Genomic DNA, 22,194 nt, shown 5'->3' on the forward strand with positions numbered 1-22,194 from the left:
GGAGTGCGGAGAGGCCGAAGTCGGAGATCTTGAGGTTGTCGTCGCCGTCGAGGAGGACGTTCTGAGGCTTGGCGTCGCGGTGCGCGACGCCGCGCGCGTGGCAGTACGAGAGCGCGGCGACGAGCTGCACGAAGATGCGGCGTGCGGTGTGCTCCGGGAGGCGGCGCCGTAGGAGCGCGGCGAGCCTAGACAGCAGGTCCCCGCCCATCGCGAGCTCCATGACGAGGTAGATCTTGGCGCGCGTGGCAAGCACCTCGTGGAGGCGGAGCACGTTGGGGTGGCGCAGCCGGCTCATGGCCGTCACCTCCCGGAGCACGCGCGGCGCCATGCCCGCCGTGCCCACGACCTCGGCCTTGTCGAGCACCTTCACCGCCACGGCCTCGCCGCCGGCGACCGGTCGCGCGAGGTAGACCTTGGCGAACGTCCGCCGTTTTATATGGGCACAGCTGCGCGCCTGCACACCCGCAGCGCTGCGCTCCCGCCGGCCATGCCGCGACGCCCGCCCAGCGGCACCCGCCGCGCCGCGAGCTCGCACGGCCGCAGCACCCGCCCAGCCGCGCCCCCGTCGTGGCTGCTGCACCCACAGTGCCCGCCTTGCTGCGCCCGCCGCGCCGCGCCGCGAGCCCGCCGGCCGTGCCTCCCCCGTCGATGTCGCGCGCCCTGGACCAGTGGACACGGTCCGAATGGGATAACTGTGATAAGGGCATTTCAGTCATTTCGCATCTGATTTTATGTGTTTTATTTTTTTTAAATCGTTTAATCAGCCTCTAAATAAAGGACATCCAAATCAGGGGCAAACTGCTCCTTTTCAAAATAACAGGGATAAAATCACAAAGTTAAAAAAAAATAAGGGTAAAAGTACAATTGAACTTACGGAGAGGGGAAAAACACCGTTTTCCCAATATAATATACGAACATGTGCCGAACCAATTGTCTGCAGCTTTGGGTCAAGCAGGGCCGACTTTGATCAACATGGGCCAGTTGGATGATTGTCTTGGGCCTGGCGGGCCAATTCCTTCTTGCTATAGGCCTGGCAGGCCATTCTTGCAATTTTTACAAGCCTGTGTGGCATTCTCTGTACCGATCTAGCAAGCATGGTGCATTGGTGCTACTCCAGTCTCCAGAGGATGCATAGATGGATGAGCTTCAAGAGGAAGAGATACAGAGGTAGATGTCACTTTATTCAATACATGTATACTAAAACATAATTTACAATGCTTTGATTAAAGTGTACTCCCTCTCTCCCTTTATATTTATCGCTATGGAAATATGCCGGTCATACTTTCTCAACTTTAACTAGGTCTATAAATAAATTTATTATGAAAATAGATTCAATGATTTATCTAATGACACTAAGTATATACCGTAAACATTAATATCTTCTTGTATACATTTGGTCAAAGTTGAGTTCATTTGACTTCTCGGGAAGTGCGAATGACAGATAAAAAGGGACGGAAGGAGTACCCATCAGATGTTATAATGCTTACTTAAATGTAGTGAAAAACAAAATAAAGAAAAATATATTCTATAATCTTAGTATTTGGTCAATAAAAAAATCCTCTACAAGGTCTATCATGTTAATTAGAAGAAAAAAAAGCATCACTCTACACGTCGATAAATTACCACTAGTATTGTTATCTCAGTATTTCGGCAAAAACAGCTCTCCACGATAAAGCTGGAGGCCTAGAAATCTCCATAGAGTCATTAAGGGTGTGATTGTTGGTTCGATGACCAGGAGAGCCTGGCTCTCTCCTGCGAGCCAGGCCAGCTGCATGCAAGACTTGAGATTTGGTTAACTGAATATATACACATCGGTTGTTTGGTTGCATTTCGTTTGCTTGCCTCCTGCATCTGCACTCTCTCGCACGAGCCATCGATGAGCGCCCGCGCGAGCCAAGCCCAGGAGAAATGGAAGTTTCACGTTTCTCTGGAGTCAGGCTCGGCCGGCCAGGCTCTAGCAGCCATGAATGGAACCAAACGGCATGTTCGTGCCTGGCTCTAGCACCCCTAACAGTGATGCTAACAAGATGGTGTGTTCTAGCAGCCATAACAGTGTTCATGAAACTGCAGTTCATAATTGTTTCTCTAAATTTTAACGTGACCATGTCATAAAAAAAGTATGCTTCTGGCAATAATTAAAAAATGTTAGAAAATTTTTTTAAGGTAATTTAATATGTATACAAATTATTTCATATAAATATTGTTTTTGCATACAATTAACTGCTTGTTAGTAACATTTCGTATATGTGTGTATAGCTAGCAATGAGTAGTACTAGTAGTAGTATTATCATATTTATATAAAAAGGCTCAAAATTTTAGTTTCGTTCTAGGTAAAAAAAAAACTCAGGACCGGCCCTGACGAAGACCCTAATAGACACTACTAGAGAACAGACTTTAGAACGATGTCCCAATTTAGCATTAGCCTCGGCATTTGTTGCCCCCGGGACTAAAGGACCCTTTAGTCCCGGTTGGTATACCAACCGGGACTAAAGGTCCCTGCCCAACGGTCGTCCGCGGGGCAGGGATCTTTAGTCCCGGCTGGTATTACCAACCGGGACTAAAACTTAGTCCCGGTTTGGGTGATGCCCCAGGAATAAAGATTAATCTTTAGTCCCGGTTTGGACCCCTAACCGGGACTAATTATCTCGGTCTATAATTCAGCTCATTTCTTCCTCCCTGAGCCCGAGCCATTCCATTATTCAAACTCACTGCCTCTGTTCTTTAGCTTGCTGTTGTTCTTGCTCTCTCCCCTCCATTGGTGTTGCTCTTCGATTTTGGAGGTAACAAACTTAATCCTCTTATGTTTTATCAGTAGCTTATCTCATTTTGCGATGTAGATGCATGTGTAACTTTATATGTTGGACTTTATTATGATTTTATATGTCATTTTTAGCTCAAAATCACATGATGATTTGCATATATGTTTGGATAAACAAAAGTTAAATTAGTTCATCAAAATCACGCCTCGCTCGTCCTCGCTGGAGCACGCGCCATCCTCATCCCCGATGGCTTACGTGATCTTAGAATTAATTTTTCCATGAAATGAAAAACTTAGAAAATTATAGAAAATCCGTACTAGTTGAACTTGCGGACCGTGTTCATGTCGGCGAGCATGTTCTCTGCCGAGCGGTAACGGACGTCAAGGAGGAGCTTTGATTCTACGAGGGAGAACGGCAACGGTCGTGGAAGACCGTGTTCCCTTTCTCGTAGAATCGGAGCTCTTCCTTGGCCAAGTACGGTGCCGTCCGGTGGAGAAATGCTCGCCGAGATGATCACGTAAGCAAGATCAACTAGTACGGAGGTTATTTATTGAAACATGTTTTTGAGCTATAATTTGATGGATATTTGATAACTTCAGACCTACAAATGTCATCTACAAATGTTACTATCCTCGGCAACCTAAACGTCCGCGAGCTCGCCGATATCGAGCAGGTCACTTAGAATTATTTTTTCCATGAAATGAACTACTTAGAAATCATGCCTTTTTTTAGAATTAAATTTTTCATGAAATGAAAAACTTAGTAAATAGTTAGAAAATTATAGAAAATCTGTACTAGTTGAACTTGCGGACCGTGTTCAGCTCGGCCAACATGTTCTCTGCCGAGCGGTAACGGACGTCAAGGAGGAACTTTGATTCTACGAGGGAGAGCGGCAACGGTCATGGAAGACCGTGTTCCCTTTCTCGTAGAATCGGAGCTCTTTCTTGGCCAAGTACGGTGCCATCCGGTGGAGAAATGCTGGCCGAGATGATCACGTAAGCAAGGTCAACTAGTACGGATGGTTATTTATTGAAACATGTGAAATCCGTACTAGTTTTGTTTAAATATATCATTTTAGAAAATATGAAATTTACACTAGTTTGCAAAAATAAGTATAGAAAGTAGATGACAACTGGTACCGGATCCTCAGCCTCTCGTTCGGTTGCGAAACGACTGAGGCCAGAACTCCCTCTCATTATCTGCGGCAAGTGTAAGCAGAAGATTGTGATGGAGTACCGAGTCAAGAGACAGGGACCCAACAAGGGTCGTGTTTTCTACAAGTGCCCGGATCGCGATGTGAGTTTCTTACGCATTTTATAATTATGGCTAATTGACCTGCTTTTCTTGAATATTTTTGACTAAATATTTTTTGGCTTTAATTTCAGTGGAAGGGCAATAGATGCGATGGTTGGTACTGGGAGGAAGATTATGCTACATACGTGCAGAATTTGGGTGCGCTTGAGGTAGCGGCTGCTGCTGATGAGGCAGTGAGCCAGCAGGAGAAGCTTATTGATATTCAACAGAAGAATGATTTGTCTGTTTTAGTTGCGTACGATCACAAAATAATTATGTTACTGAAGTGCATTGTAGTTTTAGTTTGTTTAGTGATAGTTGGGATTGCTTACGTTGTAGCCAGGCTTAGTTAATTAATCAACCGTGTGTGTGTCATTTATGTTGTGTAATAAAATACTTAATTATGTTCAAGGTTTTCATAATTTATCGTGTAATACAGATTATGTCACGCCATTGGATGTACAATGCCGATCGCCGCTCCCAAGACTTTATTGAGGGCTTGCACTATTTCTTAGGTGTGGCCGAGGCAAATAAGCGGGATGGTTTCATGTGCTGTCCATGTGCCCTATGCAACACCGCAAGGATTGCAAGGCACCACTTAATGTAGTTGAAATACCAGTAAGTAGTACTATATATACTTCCCCACATGTTTAATTACTATATCGTACTTCAATTTACGTGTGAGATGCTGAGAATAATCTTCTTCTCGTACAGTGGTGTTTGCGGCAGGAACCAGGTAATAACTTGTGTGGATACTACGTTTGTGAATTTATCACTGCATACATAAGAAGAACTCCTGAAGATGTCCTCAGAGTATGTATATATCATTTTTATTTATTTTTAAATGAATATATATATTTATATATATATATATATGTATTAATACTTTTCCTTTTATTTCAAATGCAAGACTGAATGGTTGAAATGAAGGGTCATGCAAAAAGACCATCTGAAAGCAGTTCAAGAGTCAATAGCAGGATATCTTCTAGAAAAAGTGCTAAATCCCAACGGCGAGTTCTACTTTGATCTAAGGAACTAATGATGTAAATTAAATGTTTATTGATATCGTTATTTTCGAGAACAAGATTATGAAAGTGTTGTATATATACATATATATCTATAATATATATAGTTTCATACTTTATTCGAATAATGCTCGAGATGAGAATTAGATGTATTTATATGCGTGCGTGTATTTATATTAGCAGCGTAGAATACGTACATAAAAACATATTATATATTAAACAAATATGTGTAACTGAACTGAAAATAAATTAAACAAAAAAAAGAAAAAGAAAAGGAACCTTTAGTCCCGGTTGGGGTTACCAACCGGGACTAAAGGGTGCGTCAGGTTTGCTCGGCTGGAGGGCCTTTAGTCCCGGTTGGTAACACCAATCGGGACTAAAGGTCCCTCTTTAGTCCCGGCTTGATGACCCGGGACTGAAGGTTCCACCTTTAGTCCTGGAATCGTTGTCCTGGCACGGTAACCGGGACTAAAGGCCGTTACCGCCCGGGACAAAGTCCATTCTATAGCAGTGAGACAGTGATTAATTACTGATTGCATTGTCTACTGGAGTAATGAGGCCGACGAAGAAGACTGACAAACAAAAAGTGTGCGCCTATCCGATGGATCAATCAATTTCTAGTACTGTTGTGTAGCTGGTAGGTGACATGGACGGATAGGGATAAGCACCTCAAAAACCGGTCATGAAGTGATGACTGATGAAGACATAACATCGACCAACTGACCAGGGCCTTGTTTAGATCCCATCAAAATTCTAAGTTTTTTCACTCTCTATTTATCACATTAATTTTTGACGTATGTATGGAACATTAAATGTAGATAAAAAAATAACTAATTGTACAGTTTGGTTGTAAATCACGAGACGAATCTTTTGAGCCTAGTTAGTCCATGATTAGACAAAATTTGTCAAATACAAACGAAACGTACTACAGTGTCCAGATTGCAAAAATTTACAATTAAATAAGGCAGGCAGGCATGCACCGGAATTATTGAGCCAGCAGCTCCGATGGACAAAAGTCTCCAACGGCCAGCAGCCCCGATGGACAACAACGGCCAGCAGCACCGATGGACAATGCCTAGTACAATCAGGAAAGTCTCCAACGGCCAGCAGCACCGATGGACAATGCCTAGTACAATCAGGAACAGTGGATCGGAGAGCTGCTGCCACTACTCATAATATAATGGAATAAATAGAAGGGCCATCTGGTTGTTGAAGGAGGCTCCACGCTCATGGAACTAACCAAGTAAATATCAAAATGTGTGCATGAATATATAGGAGTACTTTATTAACTAGGACAGCAGAGCAATGCTAATAATATAGTCGGCTTGCTAGGTTTTTTATAGCATTCTCTTAGCCCACTCATATAGTAGCTAGCTCTTCACTATTAATACATGGTTCAATTATCTCTCTCATAAAGTTTTTTTTTGTTTTTGTGCCTAAGCCGGCTGTAAGCTTACAGCCTGTTTCTTCCCTCTCTCTCTCCTCTCCTATCTTCTCCTCTTCAGCATTTAGCCAGCTTACAGCCTGCTATTATACTGCTCTCAGCCGTGCTTTGCGCGACCTATAATCTTATATCAGACATAAGTATCAGAGTTCATATTATAACTATAACTAATAAAAAATATGTATGTTAATTAGCAAGCTTTTTTGTTCTGTTCATTTTCTAACTCAACATGTGTATAGATACTATGTGATTTCTCTTCAATTGTGATAAACCTATCAATTATTGATCCATATGTTTTGTCTTCCATATACATAGTTCTTCCCCTCGACATGACACCTCAGTGTATCTTCAATATCTATTTAGTTAAAACTTTCATTTTAGTTATAGTGGAACTACTTGTTGCATCCTATGTCTAGATTTTAATTTTCAAATTTCAAATTTAATTATTACTAGAGTTTTTTTTATCATCAAGTTAAGTTCAAACCCAGTTCATAACAGCAGAGGTTAGTAATTATTTAGAGAACAATACTGATCCAACACTTATTATTATAAATGGTGATTAAGAGTGTACTTGCTAGATTTTCTGTTTTTGAGGTTACATATGTTATAAAAAAACTATGCCTACATGAGGACCAATATGTTATAAAAAACTTATGTCTACACGAGGACTAAGTGTGATAGGCATATGATAGGATAGAGAAGATAGATGACATGACACAAAACCTATTCTAAGAAACCTACTTGCTAGATTTTCTTCGATTATTGATTTCACATAGTACTTTCATGTACCTCCACCAGCGTCATTTATTAATTTCTCTATCGGCCGGCCCCGGTCTAGCTATCATGTATTCATTAGACATTCCATCATGTATTCATTAGATTTTCAAACATGTACTATGTATTGTTGCACAGTATTTTTGAGATGTTCCATAGTCTATTTTTTAGAGTATTCTTGTTTTATAAATATTGTATTAGGCAATGTTTGTGTAGGACATGTGAGATGTTCCATAGTGTATTTTTTGTTGCTCAAGTATAGCGTCAATGTGATGTTCCATGCCCATGATGTATGCTATCCATCACTCATCACTGAAGTATTGGATGATACGTTGTCGAGAAATGGAAGTTTCACGTTTCTCTGGAGTCAGGCTCGGCCGGCCAGGCTCTAGCAGCCATGCATCAATGCATGGAACCAAACGGCATGTAGAACACACGGTGTGTTCTACAGTAGTGCAAGCACCAGCACTGGTTGTAGGTATTAAACATGAACATCTAATCCTTATGTCTAGTCTGTGCAGACGCACGGGTTGACTGACCAGTGCAGCTAATCCACTTAATAACTCGATTATTTCTTAATCTCTACATTATGCTGGGACTAAACTCCAAAGAGGTCACACCAATCCGACTCAGCATTTCATTTGTTTGTGACGTTTACGAGTGTTTTCTTGTTTGGTCAATTGGTCTAGTCTAGATTAATAAATAAGACATCCGATGTTATCATTTATACTTGACCTGTAGGAGCGATGAAACGCGGCTCTGCCCATACTTTTCTGCTCGTATGGGGCCAGCGCTGGTTATATATACACTCATCCACCAGTAGATCCTCATCACCCAAGTTCCACACACACACACACACCAAGCGACACAGAAGAGCGCCCGTGAAGCATCGAGTATGGCAGACCTGGTGTTGGGGGCGATGGGCAGCCTCATTCTCAAGCTCGGCGAGTTGCTGATCAAAGAAGAATACAAGCTGCAGACCAGAGTGAAGGAGCGCATCAGCTCCCTTACCCAGGAGCTCGAGGTCGCGCAAGCCACACTCCGCATGGTGGCTGAGGTGCCGTGGGACCAGCTGGACGAGCCGGTTCAGCTCTGGGCACGCCAAGTCAGGGAGTCGTCCTACAACATGGAGGATGTCCTCGACATGTTCCTTGTGCTTGCCCAGCAGGGCCGTGATCTCTCTGAGCAAAAGATGTTGCTCAAACCCGTCAAGAAAATGATCTACTTGTGGAAGAACAACATGGCTCGCCGCGAGATCAGCGTCAATGTCGAGGACATCATGAGTCATCCCTCCAGGAAGTGACCGAGCGGTGTAGCCGGTACAAACTCCCTGATATTATGGCAAGGCCAGCCACAGCGTTGACTGTAGATCCTCGTCTTCATGCCATGTACCATAAAGTGAAAAACCTTGTTGGCATCTCGAAACCAAGAGATGAGGTCATATCCAAGCTGCAGTCCAACATGAAGATGAAGATATTATCAATTGTCGGAGTTGGTGGGTTGGGCAAAACCACTCTTGCCAAAGCTGTCTATGATAAGCTTAAAGGGGATTATCACTGCAGGGCTTTTGTTCCTGTTGGTCGGGATCCTGACTTGAAGAAGGTTCTCAAGGACATTCTTATCGATCTTAATAGGCAAAGATACCTACACTTAAGTATTGCAGTATTGGATGAATGGCAACTAATCAATGAGGTCCGTAATTTCTTCCTTGAAGAAAAGGAGAGGTACGTATCACCCACGCAATTTTGATGTTTTCTTTTTTGTTTTTACTTTGATCAATAATGCTTTAGGAGGAGTAGAATAGTGGAATTTGTATTGTGTTGCATTGGGCCTCATGAGCTCATTATATAGAGTACATATCACTTCACATGAGTAGGCAACGTGGTACTATTCCTATTCACGATAACAATAAATACCCCTCACGCTCTAGTGATGTGTTAATATTGTTTAATCTCCAATCATTTAAATCTTTAACACCAAATTATGCATTCAGTTGGATATTTGTCACACTTGGTTTAAGGACAAAATTGAATGCACGTCACGTGTATGCCAAGTTTAGTTCATTCATTCATATATGCGATGATATAGATAGTGATACACTGTAGTGTTTATTGTAATAAGTGATAATTTTATTACATAATGACCATAGGGTCTAAAAGAAAATTACATAGAGTTCCATCGAAGCAGGGCCTCTATCTCCACAAGCAGTCGACCGGGTGTACACCAACCTAGCCTCAACTCCATCGTCATGTAGCTCCATGTCCAAGCCTCAACAGTCGGGTGGGATAGCAAGGGGATAAAGAGAAGGGTGAGTACATCGAAATGTACTCCGCAAGTATAGGAAAGGCCTACTGGGGTTTGACATAAGCACTTAAGCAACACGTCCAAATTTACCTTAAATCCTTAAGCACATATTTTCTAAATGTAATCACCTCTGGCACCTTTATAACCAAACCATCACATGAGAACCAACGCATTGGAAACCATCTAAGAACCCAAACCAACCATCGGATAACATCCGATTTCCAAAACCACAACCATAACACACTAATCATGAAAAAGTCCAAGCCGTTGTTGACTGTGAGCACGACTAATATATCAGATTTACACATTGCAGAGGTTGCACATATTTACTCATGAGTCATGTATTCCCTTTTTATGCTTCACACTCTCGAGGTGATGAGCAGGGTGCCAGGGTCACAACACTACTAGGCCTTTACAAAGCAGTTGTTTTCAATTTGTACACCCAATAAGGTTTCACTAATTTAGATCACCTCTTGTGCCACGCAACCCACCGACAATGTACAGACATGAGCAACTAATTAATTTACCAAGTCCATAGCCGTATAGACCCCATGATAGTGCTGCTATGCCAAGTTATTTATCCATGAAGTGGTCCTTAGAATCTAGAGCGGGTATTAGCACAAATCCACGAAACACAATATATAATAAAACCAAATAACCAAGATACCAAACCTTCCATCATGCTTAGATTCCCTACTCAACATGTTTCTACTAGCAAAGGGTTACGATCCTAGACACATGTTTCACAATCAATTAATCAAGTTTAACATCGTAACCCAAACCAACCCAAAACTATAAGGCTAAGTGTCGTAGGTTTGTAACCATGGCTAATGATTCGATGTAACACCCTAAAATTTGCCTCTTTTGGAAAATAGGTTTAAAATGATTTAATTATGTATTTTGTGCTCATGAAATGTAGGAAAATAAATAAATTTCTCATGAATTTAAAATTTATCAAAAAGTAGCAACATGTATGTGCATTCATGCCGCTGCAAATTACTTTGGGAATGATTGGTCTTGATTCAAAGTTCAAATGAACTCAAAATCCATTTGAAAATACTTTTGAAAAACTCTAAAAATAAAAAGAAAAAGGATTTTTCCATTCTCTTTCCTTCCTTCCTCGGTTTCGGCCCGCAGGCCTTTCTTTCCGCGCCAGCCCACCAGCCCAGCCGCGCTGATTTCCTCCCTCCGCCCGCGCCCAGCTTCGCGTGGCCCGCTCGCCCTTTCCCCGTTTTCTTGCTGGGCCGGCCCAGCTCGGCCTGGCAACTGCCGCCGTGCCCTCCTCCTTCCCTTAGTCGCTGACCGCACGGCCCCACGCATCAGCTCCGCTCCCTTCCTTCGGCAACCGCCCGCTCATGGCGCTGCTGCAACCGCCGCCACGACGCGCGTCGTGGGCGCGTCCTCCCGTTGCCTCGGCCTCGTTAAAAGGCAGCCGAGCCCCCCCCTCGCGCGCCCCTGCTGCCCCGCTCCGTTTTCGCCTCGTCCCGGCCGAAACTGCCGCATGGAGGAGCCCCGCCGATCTCCGACCTCGCCGTCCGCGTCGCCGTCGTCTCCGAGCCGTCCCCACCTCTGTTTCTCGCCCGTGGTGAGCTCGCCGTGGCCCCCTCTCTCTCCCCATGCGATTCATTTTGCGTTTCGTGGTTTGTATCGCCCAATCCGCGAGCGCCGTGAGCTCTTGGCCGTCGGCCATGGCGGCCGCCGCTCCAACCTTCCCCTCCGGCCGTCTTCTCGTCATGGCCATGAACCCCCTTACCCCCCCGATCTCACGGGTGTCCTCGGTGATCTTTTTGGTGGACCGTAGGCCCCTTACCGAGCTCGCCGGCGTGATCTTTGCCGCCGGCCATGGCAAGCCTCGCCGGCGTCACTGTTCCGGCCGGCCAAAACCCCCCAGGCTAATCCGAACCGTCCGATCTGGATCTAACGGCCGGAAATAGAAGATACCCCTTCGGGGGTAAATTTGCTAAAGAGTCCCTGGATTTTTTCTAAGTCCTAACCCGCCGTCCTTAGCGTATTTCTCCGAATGCGCAAACCCGTTTAGAAAGCGTAAACTTCGCTGTTTAAGTCAAAAGTACGCTTTCAGTATTTACAGAAATGCCATTCGAACTGTTTCGCTTATAGAATTGTCGTTTTAACTCCGAATTGATCCATTCAAATCGCGTTAGCTTCGTAATTTCATAAGCTACATGTTGGAGCTACTGTTAGTCAAGTTTGGAACTTTTTAATTTCATGATTAGAATTAATTAAATATAGGGCTTTTGGAAAACCCGTTTTAATCATAACTTTCGCATTTTAGCTCCGTTTTTCGTGAACTTCGCATTGGCGTGATCGTAGCGAAACGTAGATTAGTTTTACAAACATTTTATTTTGATTTCAATACTGTTGGTGTACTGTTCTAATGATAGGAGTGTTTGCTTTGCATGAATGCTTTTGGAATGTTGTATGTTGCCGTGTTGGTCGCGTTCAGACGGTGAGGAAAACGTTGGAGACCAAGAACTCTTCGACGACCAGCAGGACCAGCACGAGTTTGTGAACCAAGGCAAGTATAACATGGGCCTTCCTTGATGTCCTATTTCACTTTAATCAATTACTCATTTGCATGTGTCTAAATTTGATACCCGTAAGGACATCCTAGTGATTGTTATCCTGTTTCTTGTCTCCTAGGGGTTAAATGCATATGGGTAGATGGCTAGTGCTCTAACTGAACATGATATACAAATTGATGAATGATACTATGGAACAAAGTGAGTAACATGAATTATAACAACTGTTCCATAGGGCGAAAGTGCAAATGACCTTTGTTCATGTTGCTCCCGGCCCTCCATAAGGACTTATCTGTCGGCAAAAGCTGGGACTGACAGTGCAACCGGGAGAGTCATATGGCTCTGACTTTAGCTCAGTAATAGGATCTTTCCTAACTAGTTAGAGGTTACCTTTTTGGCGCAAATGGGGCTTGCCACTTTGGGTATAGGGCTGCCTCTGTTCCTATGAGTATAGCCGCGATGGATTTGTGCCATAGGAAAGGGGGGTTCCTACATCTGCCTGCCAAGGAAACCTAGCGGCCCTAACTTGTTAGGGAAACCTATGAAATGGCTTCATAGTGTACCCTGCCCGCTCACCTTGGTAGTGACATGGGAGTAATTAACCCGGGCGTATGGGGATCACGACTCGCGGTGAATGTGCACCACCTCTGCATAGGGTAACAAACTGTTATAACAGCCGTGCTCACGGTTACGAGCGGCCCGGAAAACTCACAGAATAACTGGTTAATTGTTGATGATCACTTAAAGTTGTTCAATGATGATATATGGTACACCTGACCCCGATATTTGTTCTTATGGGAATTAAATGGGGGCTTAAGCATAACTTGATAATACTTGAGAATAAAAGTTTGACCTATTAAAAATGCTAACTGCAGTAAACCAGAGTCTATCCTTTTTGAGCTTCATAACCCCATGTTAGCTTGCTAAGTACGGAATGTACTTACACTTGTTTATTTTCTTTACTTGGATAAAAATCCCGGATGGGTAACAGATGACAACGGGTATGAGGATTTCCCGGAGGATTATTAGGCTTGTGGTCAACCAGTTGACCTTCCCTGTGATGACGGCCACGAGAGTTCATTCTATTTTTATTATTCCGCTGTGATGTATGAGACTAAGTTCTATTATAACTCTGATGTATGAGACACTGTGATGATACTATTGTATTTTGTCAGCTTGTGTGTGTGATTGATTCCTGGGCACACACGAGTTTTGTGCATTCAATTTTATCCTTAAAATTGGGTGTGACATTCGAATGTTGATGTGTGTGTGATTCAGTGTACTACACTCAAGACAAAAGAGAGTTATCCTGGTTTGGTCTCGATGCCCTATGTCCATCAGAGAGTATTCCGTGTTGAGTGCTCGAGGGTCGATAACAATCAGAGAGAGGGGAGATAGATGAGTATTGTAGGGCTCCTCTAGCTCTAGATTTTTGGACCCCCTCTAATGGTGCCTTGTTTCCCCTTATATACTGGAGGGGCCAGGGTTATAAAACAAGGTGCGGGTCTCTTCTCTAAGGGCTCGTTCATTTAGGGGTATTCCTGGCATGAATCAATCATGGTGAAAATTAGCTATATAAACTACTGAAGCATTCCTGACAGGATTGGTTCCAGGGGTGATTCCCTGGAAACCAAACGTGGCCTAAGGGAGTAGTCGGGTCCAATCTTGTGGATGCTTCCTAGGATCCCTGTTCCAGCCCCTTCGTGTTAGTCTTCACTTCTGGCCATTAGGGTGTGATCTTGTGGCACCTCAGCAATCGTGGTTGGCGTCCCTTGTCAGGCAACGCCAGCAGTGCTATTGTGGATGGCGGGCAAGACATCTCAGTGAGTGCGGTCACTAGAGCACAATATCTTTTCTGCCTTCTCCACACCATGGGCGCGACACTCTATTAAATCTATCGTGTGAAGCCTTCACGGCCAACCTCTCTCTAGGGTGCCTCCAGCACGGGGGCTCCTTGTCGTTCTCGCCACGCCATGGGCATGACCCTTGCCAAAGCAAAGCAAGTGGTGCCCAGCTAAAGTAGTGGAGCAGCTCTCTGCTAAGGCCTTGTTTGGATGCATGTATATTCACTTTAATCCACATGTGTTGGAGTGGATTAGAATAGAACTTAGTTCAATTCCACTTCAACACATGTGGATTGAGATAGATATATGTGCATTCAAACAAGGCCTAAAGCTAGGAACGTTGTACCATACCGTGGGTGTCAGGTGGAAGATTCTCCATGTTCCTGGGCCGTCCGAGCCTTCGTGGGGTTTTTCTAATTTTAGGATTAACTAATTGTGGGAGTAAAAATAATCCCAAAATATCTAGAATTACTATTTATATCACGAAAAATACTTCAAGGCTCATAAAAATTGTGGAGATAGATTGAAGGACGAGGAACACAAATAAATTATTTTGAGCTTATGAAAAGGTTTTCAGAAGATTCCAAATAAATATATTTAGCTCAAGGAAATAGTAATTAGATTCTAGAAAAAAGCTAGAAATTTCCCAAGGAGAAATATAATCGTCTCCTAGAGGTATTTTGAAAAAAAAATCACTCATAAACACCAAATGCAACAGGCATGAATCCCACACAAAACCCTTTCAAATTAATTGGAAAAATAGTAAAAGCATTTTTTCACACAAAATTGTTTTTCATACTAATGAAATATTGAAAATTTTACCAAAAAATTTTAATTTATTTATTTCAATTAATGGAAACTATTCACAATCCAAATTTGAATTTAAATTTTATGGTGCGAGAATATTGAAAATAACGCGAGCATATTTATTAGGAAATATATTTTCATACAAATATACTTTTCGTATGTGTTATAAGCAGTTCATATAATAAAATTACTAGTTAAAACTGTATTTTGCAGACCATTTCTAGGCGTAAAACGTCACATATTTGTGATGGGAGGGAGTACTCATTTTGATGTCATGTTTCTTAATTTTGTTCATACAGGTTGTGGAAAAATTCATTAAATAATAATTTGATTCTTTTGGACTCTAGTGCCAATGGATATTTTATTGTTATTGATGATATATGGGACATACAATCTTGGCAAACAATCAAATTGGCTTTTGATGATGAAAATAATTATGGAGGTAGAATAATCATAACCACTCGTAAAATGGAAGTTGCCAGAGAAGCCGATGAAGTTTACAAGCTACAACCACTTCCTCCTAATAGTTGTAGAGAGTTGTTCTTTACAAGAATATCTGGTCATGAAGGTAAATATGTTAATAACCAGCCAGATGAGATATCTGATAAATTTATAAGGAAATGTGGCGGTATACCCTTAGCTATTATCACAATGGCTAGCCTATTAGCGGGTAAACAAAGAAATGGATGGTCAGAACTATATAAAACTATTGATTTTGGGCGTAAAGGTAACAAGGAAGCAGAAAAAACTATGAGGATATTGTCCTTTAGCTACTATGACATGCCTTCGCATCTTAGGACATGCTTGTTGTATCTTAGCGCATTTCCAGAAGATTCATTTATCCCTAAAGTGTCATTGGTTTGGAAGTGGGTAGCTGAAGGCTTTGTTCGTGAGGAAGAAGAATTAAGTTTATTTGAGACTGGAGAGGGTTACTTCAATGATCTCATAAACAGAAGTATGATCCAAGCGGTTAAGTCAGACTGTGACAATGGGATCATAGATGGTTGTCGTGTCCATGATATGGTACTTGATTTCATCCGTTCTATGACACGTGAAGAAATTTTTTTCACTGTATTCAATAATGGTGAAGCCAGACTAGTCCAGAGCAATGAACTAGTAGCACGTAGGTTAGCCCACCATAATTGGACAATGGGGCGCAGTCATAAAGCTAACAATGTTGACAGGGAGAGAGTGAGGTCCTTCATTGCACAAGACTGTGTTAGTGGCAAGTGGGTCAGACTTTCTAGCTTCAAACTTTTACGCGTGCTAGCTATAGAAAAGTGCAACCAAACAGATGACGGTTGGAGTAACCGTATTAAGCATTTAGGACATTTAATTCACTTGAGATTTCTCGGCCTAAGTGGAACAAGGATCAACAAGATCCCCGAAGAAATAGGAGCTCTAAGTTCCTTGCAGACACTGGACTTGTGGGAATCTTACATTTTAGAATTGCCGCCGAGCTGCAGCTTGCCAAAACAGCTGCTGTGCCTCCGTATTACTTTTGACAAGGCCCTTGGTACCGAGTTGCCTTCGTTGGAGAGTCTGACATCCCTAGAGGAGCTGTCAATAGATTTCCAAGGGGTTTCTACGAATGAGAGGTGGCTATTGAAACAGCTGGGCAGTCTGAGGGAACTCAGGGTATTAAATGCATACGGTAGTCATTTCTGCAATAATGAGGAGGACCAAATACATTTGGTGGAGTCTCTGTGTCATCTCCACGATCTCCGGCATCTGTCAATTCAAGGTAATATTTGTCGATCTAGCTCAAGTTTGACCAATATTGTAGTAAATTATATTAACATTTATGTCTTCAAATAAATTTACTATGAAAATAATCATGAAAGTTTGTATATTTTTTATATAACTTTAATCAAAGTTTAACTGTTTGACTCTTTGAAAAATGATAATTGCATTTCTTTATAGACGGAGGGAGTAGTAAATACGATGGATTCAGAACCTGGGAAGCACCGGAATTTTTTCTCCCGCGCCATCTCCAACATTTGGATGTAGTGCACACATTCAAGAAGCTGCCAACTTGCATCAATCCTTCGTGTGTTAACCTCTCCCACCTGGAGTTGAACCTGGAATACTTGGGTGAGCAGGCCCTGATAATGCTCGGCATGTTGCCACAGCTCCGTTTTCTTGGCCTGGACCACTCGCCGAATTATACTCCCAAAATCAGCAACATTAGTGACAGTGGTTACTTCCCGAAGCTGAGGTCGTGCAGACTGAGTTCAAATGTTGTGTTCCTTTCCAAAAAACAGGAAAGGAGCGTGTCATTTCATTTGTGGAATGGATTCGGCAACATAGCCCGTTCCTCTGATTTTGAGGCACATGATATGATGCAGAGACACACGCCAACTGTTTCTGATGATGAATTGCAGAGACCCCTCCTCTCCCAACCCAGCAAACTCCAGCATGGATTGGTAGCAATGGCATTTTATTTCCTTGCACTTTTCCAAAATATTATGGCATTTGTAAAGAAATGGTCAATTAAAAAAGTGGCCCAACAGCCCTTGGTCTCCGATCATGGCTCCGCCCCAAGGAATGGAGATGACCACAGTGCCATTCCCTCTGTTTCTCATGATGAAAAGAAGGGCTTCATGCAAAGCCTCGAAGTGCTTCATTGTTCTGCCAGTCGCCATCCTTACTACGACAACCTTGGATTGGAAAACCTCCCTTCGCTCCGTGAAATCCATGTTGAGATTTCCGAGAATGGAGAGGAGGAGAAAGTGAAGGCAGCGCTGAGGGTCCAAGCCCAACTCCATCCCAACCGTCCTGCACTTCATATTTACAACCATATGGTATCGTGGTGACATGGTGTCAAAAAAGGTACGTAAATCAGTCCTGTGTTCTATAAGACAATCGAGTATCATCTACGTACTTCATAAATTTCCGTATGCTTATAATATATCCTAAACTGTTCATCCTTAATTAGGTCGAGAAGATCCAACAGCAGCAGCTATAGCAGGGACATGATCCTTTATCGATCGTCCCACCCGCATTGGCGACACTCCATTTCGCGACACACACCATTGCGGCTGCAATGGCGGGTACGAAATGTAAAAGCCAGCTGGTAATGGTAAGTGTGCATGCACTGCATATTTCTTTTTTAAAAATGGTATAGAGATAGATGCTGACATGATTGCTATAGTATGGCGACTCAAATTCTACTTAGACTAGAACTCAAGAGACATGTGTGCTATTAAGACTTATAGTTTTATTAAGACTTGAGTGTAGAATCCTATTAGGAAATAAGACTTCTTATATGTTCGAAGGCCTTGGAGGAGACTACGTATAAACAAGGGGGTGGAGGCCATAGGTTTCATTCAAGCCAGCACAAGGGTCTCATCGAAAGCTTGTAAGGAGCAATTAGGAGCGCCTAATGGTGTCTTAGGTTGCCTGCATGGATCCGTATAATCTGAGAACAGAGCCTGTTTGGTTGCCTGCTGAGTGGATGCAGCCTGCATGAGCGGATGCAAAAATACACCCTTATCCTGGCCAGTGGATACGCTAAAAATAAGCTTCACTGGCCATCCTGGCTGAGTGGATGCAGTGTATCTTATGCGCTCCCACGTGTCAATCTCTCAGGTTTGGTAGACTGTATCCGCTCATACAAGCAACCAAATAGCATCTCAGTTTTTTTTTTCATCCGCTCATACAACCTCACCAAACATCTTTTTTACTAAAATACGGTTCCGCTCAGCCTGCATCCACTCAACCAGGATGTACGATGCAACCTTCATCCACCAACCAAACACACCCTAAGAGGATTATGCTAGACAGTTTTATTGCACTACATTCTTGTATAGGGTCAAGTAGGGTTGAGGGAGCAACAATTAATAGTACTCTTTTGGAGTTCTGCTAATAGAATTTGTAATTGACTTTACAAATTCCTACTTTATAGTTGTGGTTGTTTCAACATCATCATCTAGGGTCTTTTATGAGATTCACATACGTCGTTGTTGATACGGTGCAAACGTTTTGTCATACTCGCAATATCATTTTATAGATTCAAGGGTTCCTGCACATAACTAGGGTTATCAGATTTTAACAATTGCATATGCAGACTGAACTGTATAAAACACACACATGGCCGTATGAGCACCTTGACCCAGTGCCCTATATTTTTTGACAGCTGAAATTCAATTCTTTGACGCTTCCTAAAAAAAATTCAATTCTTTGACAGGAGGGAAGGCCGCCCTTGGTGCCGTTTAAGAACGCATGACGAGTCCTTACGGCTCCAGTGGTTGCCGAATCTCAACTGGGGCGCAAACTCCTCCATCTACCTGCACCATACGGAGTAGGAAGCTGGTGGCGTCAGCAGGGACATACGACATTCATGCATGCTCATGAAGCAGGCCACTTCTTTTCATGCTTATTGGGTCTGTCCTCTGCATTGTGCTTGGATTTCTCAAGTTTGTCAGGCCACACCAAAGGCGACCAATTGGTGATTTGTCGATATTCTTGATGGCATCGAGGGTTTGCCATGCACGGTTGCGGATTATGCAAATTTATGTCGAGATTTCCTATCTAAGATTCAGTTGTCTCAAGTCCAAACCATAAGAGTATATGACAAGACTGCTAGTACCGATTTTCTATCAATACTGCTGATGGCATATTGTTTACTGATGCATAGAAATACTGAACAAGGCTCTCCTTAAAGAATAAACCAGTACTGAAATTTTGAAGTTGGCTTATCCGCTTATGGATTCAATGGGTTGATGAGTTTATCAGTGGTCTTAAGTGCAGCGCTTTCTTTCTGTTGACATAACCATGGAACTGAAAATAGTTTGGTTATGTGTACGTGGTTCAGTTAGTGAACTGAAAATCATTTGTCCAACTAATGTTAGAATTGACTCATGAAAGCAATTATAGTAGAATGACTCCAACACGACATAGAAATGTGCATGGCTTGCTGAAATATATAATGCCGTTTATCTATGAAAATGGCTATTTGTGACTAGTCTTTGCCCATGGCTCCATGAGGTAGCACAGTAAATACACTTCACGGTGTTGGTCAATTGCTAATTACGTGAATTATTGAATTCAAAATGCATGTCAAACAGAGAGGTGGCTTGGACTGCAGACTCACATCGTTTGTATTTCATGAAGTTTGATTCAGTTTCTTCAGCAAGGTTGGCGAAATGCTTAGAGTTTCTTCAGGAAGGTTGCCCCATGTAATGCAGTCAAGGATTCATTAATCATTACAGCTGCAACTGATGTAAGAAACGCATCTACTTGTATCATACTGCTGCGGTTGATGCTAACTCGAAACACGAATTAATGGATACTTGGATAGTATTATGTGCCAGTTAATTTTTATTTTTTGCTGTTGTAATTGTGATGCATGGAACAGAGCAGCCAAGCAGAGAGCTCTGAGGCTGCTTTACCGCGCCTGGTATGGCCGGGACGTGATTGGCATGCCGGCTTTGTGGCAACTGCTACTCGGCCCGCTAAGCCCACCGGTCAGACGCGGCAGAGCTCGGCAGGCTCCATCCGCGTGTACCGCGGCGGCTACGTAGGACCGGCGACGGCGACGGCGGCTATGTGGACTTTGATCAACAAACATGTGTCGGTTGGATGATTGTCTTGGGACTGGCAGGCCATTGTTGCAATAAGGCTAGACTTCTGTGTTCCTATGGGCCTGGTGGGTTATTCTTGCAATTTTATAAGGCGTGCCACTAGCCCGTGGGGCATTCTCTGTATGGATCTAGCAAGCACATGCAACTCTAGAGGATATATCTATACTATAGTATAAAGAGCGTGCAAGCCGGCAACCTCCGTCCCTCTCACATATCACTGTCACCGGTACAGTAAACGTGATGTGTTTTCCGGTGAACAGTAACGAATTTCTTTGAACAGTAACGGGTTTATGAACAGTGACGGGTTACTACGAACAGTAACGGATTATTATGAACAGTACTCCGCCCGTTAAGGAACAGTATGATTTTTTTTTTACGCAAAACAAATTTTTTTCCCCCACTGTTACCCGCGCAACGCGCGGGGTTACCTGCTTGTATATATATATAGACATACATTAGGGCCAAGAGATACAGAGGTAACTAGCAGTATGTCCCTTTATTTCAATATAATCTCCTTCCTAAAACAAGTACACACCTCACTTATCACTTATCGAACAGTCAATTTTTTTAAGTTTAACCAAATATATTAAAAAAAACTTTATTCAATACTCCCTCCATCCCAAATAAGGGCACATCTCCTATAAAAGTGTGTGTGGGGGGGGGGGGGTGCATCTAGCTTGTCAAGGAGATTTTTTTTTTAATTTTGACTAAATATATAAAAATACTAAAACTTATGATGTGTAATAAGTATCGTCGAATTGGTTGTGGGATATACTTTCATAATAAGCTTATTTAGAAATATAAATATTGATATTATTTTCTTTGTGTTTAGCAAAACTTAAAAGAGGTTTGATTACTCGATAAGCAAGATAAAATATTTATATCTAAATGCATTGCTTTTGATATAAAATATTTAGAAATATAAAATACATTGCTTTTGATATGTATTTGGACATAGTTCATATCTAAATGCATAGCAAAAAATATGTATCTAGAAAATCCAAATCGTCTTATAATTTGGAATGGAGGGAGTAATAAACAATTTAAAATGCTTTGATATTAGAGTACCCATCAGATGTTATAATGTAGTTAGAGGTAGGAAAAAAACAAAATAAAGAAAATATATTCTATAATCTTAGTATTTGGCCAATAAAAAATCATCTATGAGGTCTGGAAATTAACATGTTAACTAGAAAAAAAAAGCATCCCTCTACACATCGATAAACTGCCACTAGCATTGTTACCTTAGTATTTCAGCAAAAAACAGCTCTCCAATAACGCTTGAGGCCTAGAAATATCCAGAGAGTAAGTGCATCGCCAAGAGTTCTCAATAAAGCCTCCCAATCTAGTATTTTTGGCAAAAATGGAAGAAAAAAAAAACAATCTCCAACAGTTCTCAATCTCACCTGCCAATCTTTCCGCGCATGGAAAATAGACTGATCTATATCCACGCGTCTACCACGCGCGTATCCATTGGCCAATCTAAAAGTGAAAGGTCGTGGAAAAGAATAAAGAGTAGTAAAGGGTTCCTGATGCAAATCTACCAGAGATAATATATAAAAGTGGTTAGGATAATTTAGTACATGATTTCTAATGTAAAATTATCTTCTATATTTTAAGAGTAAATTATTGAAACGGTAGGAGATGCTCTTATTTATTCCTTCCAATAATTTTTTACGAGTTGAAAAATTACATGGTTTTGGAAAGAAATTGTTGGGAACTCCGAGATGCTCTTAAGTGGAGCAAATGCGAACATCTTACACCTTCTACAACCTTCTAGAAACTAACAGAGCTCTAGGTGTCTCAAGGATCAAGGTCT

At 42.3% G+C, this 22,194-nt stretch overlaps 1 pseudogene; it reads left to right on the plus strand.

Annotated features, from left to right (window-relative positions):
• The first annotated feature begins 8,145 nt into the window (after positions 1–8,145).
• On the plus strand, positions 8,146–18,014 carry LOC136487312 (disease resistance protein Pik-2-like; annotated as a pseudogene).
• Positions 18,015–22,194: the final 4,180 nt, after the last annotated feature.

The sequence above is a fragment of the Miscanthus floridulus genome, chromosome 10, assembly GCF_019320115.1.
Source record: "Miscanthus floridulus cultivar M001 chromosome 10, ASM1932011v1, whole genome shotgun sequence".
Lineage (NCBI taxonomy): Eukaryota > Viridiplantae > Streptophyta > Magnoliopsida > Poales > Poaceae > Miscanthus > Miscanthus floridulus.